At 30.0% G+C, this 10,052-nt stretch overlaps 1 pseudogene; it reads left to right on the forward strand.

Annotated features, from left to right (window-relative positions):
• LOC128159967 (uncharacterized) overlaps positions 1 to 7,140 on the forward strand; it is a 43,852-nt pseudogene extending 36,712 nt beyond the window's left edge.
• The last annotated feature ends 2,912 nt before the right edge of the window (positions 7,141 to 10,052 follow it).

Below are 10,052 nucleotides of genomic sequence, written 5' to 3' on the forward strand. Positions count from 1 at the left end.
GTTTGTACTGATTAATACATGAGGAACGGAAGACCTTTTTGTTGCTATAGCAACAAGAGTCTAGTTGTTTTACTTATTGAAATTCATTTTAGCGTTATTCATATATTCAAGACATTTTAATTTTTTTCATTAGATTTTCTGTCTTTTTTTATTGGAATCCGTTGTTTGTATGAAGCTTTGTTGAAGTGTGATTTTCATACCTTATATAAATGCATTTGATAATGCCTCGATTTGGAGGGCCGCTCACAGCAAAAGAAAGATGCTTACAGTTCATTGTCGAACACGCTTGTAAGAAATAGTGAAAATAAATGGATATCCGGATGTAATTAAAACACAGTTCTAAGGGTACTTAAATTTGTGGACAATGATCCTATGACTACAACTTGCTGTTAAAACACATTTGCAGTTTAGGCCATCATTTAAAATATCACTTTTTCCCCTAACTCGACCATAAATTTTGAAGTTGGATGGGCAGGTAGGGAAATAATTGTTTTTTCTGCCAGGGCATATTTATAAATTAAAAATGAGAAAAAAATCAATCAATTCTTCATTTAATTACAAAAGTAAAAAAATAAAATGACCAGTTGTAAATCAAATTGTTGTTGCTATAAATGGAATGTAAAACAAATTTAATATCGAATAAACAATTTGATATTGCTTATCTAAAATTTTAACATGTTTGATTTAATGACTAGGTGTACATAAATAGATTCATTATCATTTGTATTTTGATGTATATGCTAAAATATATATTTAAATATCATTTTAATGATAATATACATACTTCAAAGTATCATTTAATTTTTCAAAATTTGGTATATGAAATATCTAAATGTATACTTAAACAATTATATTTGATAAACGTAAGGTAATATAATTAGTATAAATGTTCGTGAAGTAATATTTAATGATTTTACAGTATCAAGTTTACACAAAATCACTTGCAGAGAATATTTTTCTTTGACAAGGTATAGATGTTTATATAAAGAAATCCTAACCAAAATTTGAAACATAATGTTAGAGAAGAAAAACAAATATTTAGATAATAAATATTTTTATATTTACCCGGTTCGACTTCAATTATTGTCATTACCAAAACAAACTCTTTTCTTTCGGTCCATTTGAATTTGACAAATGTTAGAGACCTGTTTAAATTTTTCACAGCATAACCAACCTAATTTTTGGAGGACTTATTTCTCCCTACAAGAAAAGTAGGGAGAAGTTTGAGAAATCAGGGTGACTATCATTATTTGTACAACATAACCTAGATGATGATTTACACAGATTCAACCTTAGCTACAATCGGATTAGAATTTAAGCAAGTAAATAAACAAGTATTCCTTTTAAAGGAATGATCGGCAATAAAGATATATTGATAGCTAGAAGCAATCGACATGATCAGTTTGATGTACAATAATTATAAAAGTACTGTATATTTACAAAATACAGAATATTTTGAATCTGTACACCATAATTTCATCATTATAAACCGTCAACAAATTCAATTTTGAAATAAATTTGGGGAAAGCCGTTCGTAAACTCCTTGTCTAGTTTTATATTTTTAACGAAATTATTAATTGTTAATGTATCTTCATCTTCTTCAGAATACAGAGTATGGCTCTTCAAAGAGCATTAACACGTATAGTTGTAAAATATAGAGATTAGTTTATTTTACAAAATTTAATACACTTATCTCTTATTTATTATCGCTAGGTCAGTGGTGTAACTTTAAGTCAGTGGTTAAACATAATAATCAGTGGTGTAACATGTACATTTTTCTCCAAATAAAGTTAACTGGCAATGATACATGTATATTTGAAAACACCAGTGCATTTATAGTAATGTCTTTTTTATGCTCCATTAAAAGAAAAATCCAGTTGTGTTCTTTTTAATGCTCAAATTAAAAATTTGTTGAGTAACATCAAGACTTTGTCTCAAATGTTATGTTGGTCACTATGTAAATGTGTCAAATATTTTCTGTTATCTAATTCTGATAACTTTGAATGAAGTTTGTTGATATAAACTTTATGTCCATCATTTTAAAAGAATTATTTTATTTAAGAATTTTTTCCTATACTATATGCCTGTTACACCACTGACAACATTTTCGCAGTTCATTATATTTTAGTCTAATTATCAACTAAATGGTAGATTCCAATGTTTGCAAATTTTTAGATGTTATACTTCATTGTTTGTTAAATGTGTTTTTTGCAATCAAAGTAATTTTTTCAGCAATAATTTTCTCATGTTTTACATTTTTCAAAAGTCTGCATATTTTGATAATGACCCATATAAACGGTTAATTATTTTGTATTAATTATGGTTTTTTTCTTAGAAGTTCAGCCAAATGAATTTGAACATTCTGTTCGAAATCAACAAGGTATGTAATTAGGATTTTTTTTAAAAATTACATGCAAACTTGTGTTATTAAAGTAAAGACCTATATTATATTATTGTAAATATTGTACAGTGCACATCATTACCTTGCAGGCAGTGGACAATTCATAAAAATATTAATAATGTACAACTGTTGATATGGAATTACAAATACCATTTTTATTACCGTGTATACTTAATCTTACCTGTACAAAAGCTTAAATATGCAGTTCGAGGATAATTGATCTTTCTATATTGACAGCTTTCTCTTTGACTATTCTAATGCTCAGTGGTCTGTTTGTTATAAAACAAATCTTTCTCGCTAAAACCGTGTGCCTGATTCTTTGACAAATCATGTAAATTGCAAATACTCTAAAACGTAGCATCGATACATGCTCTTTGCAATGAGTTTTTGAAATGCAGTCACACGTCCGATATACCAGGTAAAACTTAAGTAACAGTGATTTCATTGGTTTATTGAAATGTCGCTCTAAGACGATAACGTTTTACCTGTTGATATTGTGTATCGTGTCGCAGAAGAGCTGTTTTACAAGTCAAACCTTAATTATGTAGACCATCATTAAATCCCCAAGACGTTTTATTATAATATGCATTGCCTTTACACATAAAATGACATGTGTAATATAATGTTATACGTTGGGTTTCAACGTTTAAGTTGTGTTATTTTCCCCTTTTTATCATTTTTTTTGCAAAACGTCATAATATGCTTTAACCCTGTTTTACATGTAGAAAAAACGTACTGGTAAATGACCTTTTTATTTATCAATTCAATTCATTTTGCAGAATGACATTACTCTCTTTAAAGTAATTCATCTCCTTTGGAACAGGTAGTTTTCTAACCACACAGGGCAAACAGTCCCACGTAACCCTTTATTTTATATTTTCAGAATACAAATGTGGAGCTATTATACAATTTCGTACTCAAAAGGTTCTCAATATCACACAATATATTCATTATGCGTTCAGCTGGAAGAATGATCTGCGTTATAAAGCATAAATTCGGTCATGCGTTTTGTGGCAGTTGTTTTATAACAACTTTCCAATATGTGTCTAAAATATATATATCGACAAAATCCAGAAAATTAGTTTTTCTTACTTTTATTGATATAATTTTTAGCATTAACTGGTTTGTATGCGAATCAAAATATAGATCAAATTACTTAATTGATTTATTGATTGGTTAACGGTTTAAACACAGTCTTCATATTTACTTAAAATAACTTACGTTTTGAAAAAATAGTGTTTTTACATGTATGTCAAATATCATGTTCTCTTAATAACTTCAGTAATTTCAGTAAAAGTTAAAACTGTTATTTATCTGTTGATTAATCTTTACGTGCTTAGAGACACGGCTATTCATTTTATTTAATATTACTTTTTGCATATTTTTTATGCTACATAACAGAAAACAATATTGGAAAAATATTAGGAACCCTGCTCGGTGGGATATTTATCGGTGTTATCCTTACAGCTGTCATTGCGTTATTTGTGTTTCAAAAAATGCGAACCAAATTAAAAAAGAGGTAAATAGGCACATCGATTTGCAATATATATAGTGTATGTTTATTGTAGGAAGTATAATAAATTAAAACAAACCTTTTTTAAAAGAGAAGAACCCAGTGTATCGTTTGCAAATGACGTAATTTACAGTTCTGCAAACGTTGTTGAGCGTGAGGATATCACAGTTTCCCAGGCAACCGAAAGAGAGGTAATACATTACATCAACAAATTTGGAATATTATTTACATTTTGACATGAAATTAGACATTAATATTACTGAATAAGTGCACGTGACGTTTTTTTTACGGAAACACTTTCAAAAAAATGGGGAGAATCAGTTTAGAAAAAAGTGCATGTAAGCAAACCCAATATATATTTAAGCAATAGCATTGCACGAACTCTCAAACTGACATATACCTGCCCATATATATATATATATATGAGTTCAAGCCTCGGTCGGGGCGGAGGTGGCGCTCCATTCATTCAATCTCCCCCCATGCGGAGATTTCATGTTATAAGTTACAATAATAAAGAAAATCAGTCAATCGTACAAAAATAGGAAATAATGATAAAGGCAAGGTATATACATAGATAATGAGAAAAATATTTATAAATTGTTACATATACTCTAAGAATAACAGAGCTCTATTATAGCATGCTGATGCACTGCATAAACATTTTGGGCAAAGGCAGATAAATTCTTTCTTGCTTAAGCTTTCTTTATCGAACAATGTAATGGGGTCTAATCCCCCGAGCAAAATGTAGTATAAAATGTAATCTTTTAGTTGTGAAAGCTCTACATAAAAATGAACAGCAAAATTATTAATCAAACTGTTATAAAAAGAATCCCTTATATAAGTTGTAGATGGACACCCCAATACAGCATGCTGAAACTGGTTGTTGTACATGCAATGACATATCCTGCAGTTTTGGTCTATATACAAGGGTGGAATGGTCCGGAGATTAGCTAGTAATCTAATAAATGGAATGTCATCAAATGAAAATTCAAATTTCTAGAGTCTGATAGGAGAGACTGTATTGTGAAAAATTTTAAACATTTGGAAGTCTGGATCATTTTCCGTGCGACTTCTCCAATTAACAGTATCATATGGTGATAATTAATCCACTGTTTAACTATAATTTTCCAATCCTTTTTTCAGGGAATTTACCAGCTTCAAGGAACAAATGTAATTATTATACTTTCATGTTTAATACTAAAATCTGATTGGTTAAGACACAGTTGACAATCCGTTCTATTACCCTCAGCGTTAGCAACACACTTAGCAACGGGTAACACAACGAATTGTTACATGCGCGTAAATTATGCGCGTACGGTTTGGTGTAGAATTCACGTCATTTCTATATAAAAGCAGTAAACATGTCTTTAATATTAAGACATTCAGTATAATTAGATAAATAGTGCCTGTTCGGGAGGATAACATTTGAAATTGACACCCCTCGAAAACCATTGTCAACCTCCGCTTCGCGTCGGATGACAATGGTTTCCTCGGGGTGTCAATTGTATTTAGTTAAAATTTCGTAATTATCCTTAAAAAATCCAGAAAATTATTTGACGCCGTCCCGTAAAAGGTCACTTAATCTAAGTAAGAAAATATTTTTGGCCAGACAGTTTATATCAAGCTTGCACAGTTTTCCAAAAAAGGCTTATATTCTTTTATCTATTTCCGAAACGATGGGATGTAGTTCAAGCATACTCTCACACATATCTATATCTATATATGTCAATTTGAGAGTTATTGCAATGTTTGTGCTTATTATATATCTGTATATCTGTGCAATGTGTATCGTTCCGATCCTCTTAAATTGTCATTTAACTGTATTCCACCTGTATTTCAAACGACTGTGTAGTGCGCGGCCAGCGCGCTAGGATCCGTTCGTCATCGAAAGCAGGATTTTTGTCTTGCCTAAATGACCGAATGGTAAGAGCTGTGGCCGCTCACTGCTAGGAGAATGGGTTCCAGAGGTCGTGAGATCAAGCCTCGGTCGGAACGGAGGTGGAGTTCCACAAAAAATGAATAATAAATTTCTCTGTGCTTTATATATATATATATATATATATATATATATATATATATATATATATATATATATATATATATATATATATATATATATATTCTTTTTAATAGCAAAAAGTCGTAAACGTATTGCCATACGCCTGCTCAGGAAAAGGTGCAGTGTACAGCCTCGTGACCAGAAAACCAAGTGTTGAACATCCGACGACAGAGGGTGTTTACAATCATCTACATGAGCAACAAAAACATTACTATGAACATGACGACAATTATGATCACGCGTGTGCTGCATCGTATCTTGGTACAGAGCCCAGCGTTTATAGTAACATGCCGTGAATTCGATTTTGTTATAGTATATAACTGCTTGATTAACAAGAGCATATGTTTATTTTTTAAATAAGCAGAAGAAAGAGGTTCATTTTTGTGCAATTTGTTGATACCCCTTATCAATTAATTTTTAACTTACCGAAAGAAAAATGAAACACTGGGGGTTTTTTTTAACAATGTTCGTATTTATGGAACAAAATTCTACAAACTATACAAGATTACAATCAAATGGATATTTCAAACATTATAAAGCTTATGAATACATGATTTCGTGGTTATCTACGATGGAAGATCATCGCAAAACCTAGCCCAGGTGGACAGTTAGCATTGTATCATTTAACATGTACCTTTTCTTGTTAAATAGTTTTTATGAATATCAATAATTTCGAACTTCGTTGAGTATTTCCCAGGAATTTGTAATACATACATGTATGCCCCATTACTTTTGCAAGTCTTTATTTTTTATCATTGTTTTAACTCATTAATATTTAGTATTTTACATTGATTTTTAATTCGTGTAAAATTGTTTCTAAAAGAGTTCATTAAACGATATGCAGCTACACAATCACTGCAGTATTTTGTAATCAACTAAAGACAACAAATTACTAGTTTATATTTTTTTACACAGAATATTAAGACACGTATTGTAAGAAATTATTTTTCTTAAGAACAAGATAAAAACAAGTTCAATCTGATTTGCAAATTTAAAGAGAACACAGACATAAACAACCTTTTTTATGCACATAATAAAAAACAATACGGATGCTCCTTTTCATCCTAAAATATAAAATCTGTGTAAACATGATACATGTATAATATTTTTGTTATCATCATAATGAAATCAATACATCATAACAAAGTTATGGAATTGTTGTTACCTAATTACTTTAAAAGTGGTTATTTACGCTGGAGGTTGATCTGATAAGTATGCGTTTTCTATACTCAAACAATACGCGTGCGTGTTAAATACCCGGATGCGTGATTTAGCACACTAATGTTCTTTTTTCCGATAAGCACGGGTGTATTTTACGTGGATTTAAGCTTTCCGCGTAACGTGTGTATAGACAGACCACTTTTACAGTACTCATTGCAAGAGAGAGAGAGAGAGAGAGAGAGAGAGAGAGAGAGAGAGAGAGAGAGAGAGAGAGAGTTTTTAACATGTAGGGTTGAAAAACTATTGGGTCTTAAAAGGATACGAAATGAAGATTCCCATTTCTGATAAAAACCATCGGTTTGCAATTTTTTTACCCATGTTGATATATGTTTTGATGAAAATGAATTTTTTTGAGAGTTTTCACTAATTTTTTTAAATGATATTTTTCCTAATGAGAAAGGATTTTATTATCAAGAAGACAAAATAAATTGCTGCAGAATTAGGATCGTGCTGGTTAAACAGTTCATCTAATATTTATGTAAAATGCATTGCATGGTCTTCCTGCTAACATTATTTAACACAGTTAACATTGAATTCGGCTGTAACATCTTTTAATACTTTTCCGCTGCTCCATTTCACCAATCGAAGTAATCTTGCTTTTCTGCGACAGGACTTTTTCGGGGGGGGGGGGTGGGGGGGGTGGCAGTCCTCTTTGCATTTAATGGTCTACCCCGTTTCTGAAAAGTCTTAATAACTGATCTACATGTATATTCTGGTACTCCCAACATTCTTGAAGTCTAAAAAATCCTTGATCCATCATTTTAAAAATTATAACAATTTATTTCTTGTCCAGTGCCAATTCTTTATACCTACGACCAATCTTTGATTGCATTAAAATCCTACGAAGCCATTTTTTTTCTAGCAGACGTATTCATATACCCCATTTATTTAGGTATTTTTACTCATTTCGGGGATCGTCTGACTCTAAAGAATAAATTTCATTCAGTATTAGCATCATCTTTGCTAGCCAATATTAAACTGAAAATGCGTAGAACATTATTAAATCTAACAATGCCATAAAATGTTTGTGGACTCAGTAAATTCTCTATACATTAGAAGGATAAAACATTTAAACTCCAGAGAAATGTATAGTTAAAACGGATACAAAGATACGATAGTTAAGACATGGCATCTTATAATTAATTTGGTTTTATATCTTATATGTACAAGGTCGTCGAATACAATCCTGCATACGACAGACAATTTCTGTTTTAAATATTATTAAGAAACATGAATAATTAAATTGGTAAAAAAATGTTTTACAAAGTTCACTCTTTGAACAATAAAAAGACAGACATGATAACATAGTAAGAAGTCAGGGGTTTTATAAACTGTGCAATCAAAAGCTACATGAAAAACAACTTTCATTTTGAAATTTCTATTTTATAAGATATAATGTTATAAGATATTTTGTGTTTTTACTATGTAAAACCTAATGCGTTAAAATATGTGATGTTACTAATTGTAGCGAAATCTCAAACTACAGTCGTATTATAAACATTTTTTTTTTAAATATTCAGTTTGATTTTATTCATTCATTGATTGTAGTTTATAGACATTTATCTTATTTAAGTTATATTGTTTATGATCTGAAGGATGTAGAGCTGAATAAATAATTTGAATGTTACATTAATCAATTTAAGTCTAGTTATTGAATATCCCTACGACTATTAAGGTAGAAAATTAGAAGCACTACTTACAGTTAACACTAGTATACGCTATACAAGCTAATAGGTGTTACTTACGCTATTGTGTAATACAACCTATATATAAACATGTATACCACCTTCTGTGTCAATGATTTTTAATAATTATGAATCTATCTCAAAACCAAAGCAGTATTCATAAGATTATTCGAACAAAATGAGATTAATTAGATAACCTTATCATGAGTAAGAAAAGTATCATTTTTGAAAATTTATCAAATGTTGCACGTGGTAAACTTGATTCACACATTTATAAGTAAAGCTAAAATATTAAGATATTTTATTTTAGAAAAATATGATGCGTTTTTAAGATAAAAAGCAAGTGCTGTTCAATTTCTTGGGTTAAAAGCATGATAACAAGTATCTAACTACATACATATTATGACACACCATTTGAATATAAACCTACCGTCTTGTAGCAATGTCTTTGCATAGCTATCACGGATCACGTTTAAGTCTTACGCTGTTTTTAAACAAACAAACAAACAGTTATAAAAAAAAAAGACGCCATTGAACAGCATTTATTTAAACATTGGTATACTCTTACCAAAAACGTTCACGCAGGTATGAATTCGAAGGACATTAAAACATATACATTGTGAGTAAATTATTGTTTATATATGACAGTCCATACGAAACAAACAATGAAACAAGTATTTTTAATTAAAATCATAATCAACCTAACCTAATCACAAATACGATGTTTTGAATGGGTGTATTTGCGTTTATATTCAATATTGGGGGAAAAAAATGATAAATCAGTGGAAAAGTGATAATTCAGTGGAAAAGTGATAGGAGAATATTTGATTTGATCAGACTTTTTGGGCAATATGATGCATCATGTTTGTAAATATTTCATTTTAACATTACATTCTTATTAAGGATCAATAACATTTCATAGTTTTTATTCAAATTACATATTGTATCAGTTAATATATCTTGTAAATAATGTAAAATGCAACTTATTTGTTTCAAAAATCTTGTTTATACTTACGTATTTATGTTATAGGCAGCAGATTCGTGTATCATGATTCCGAAGACACTTATACTACAACAGAAGCAAATAATTATATTCTTATATAATTGCACCACTGATTTTGAGAATTATTGTAAGCCTTAATTCAATAAAACGACGAAAAAATTAATCAACAA

This window comes from Crassostrea angulata, chromosome 8, assembly GCF_025612915.1.
Source record: "Crassostrea angulata isolate pt1a10 chromosome 8, ASM2561291v2, whole genome shotgun sequence".
Taxonomy (NCBI): Eukaryota; Metazoa; Mollusca; class Bivalvia; order Ostreida; family Ostreidae; genus Magallana; species Magallana angulata.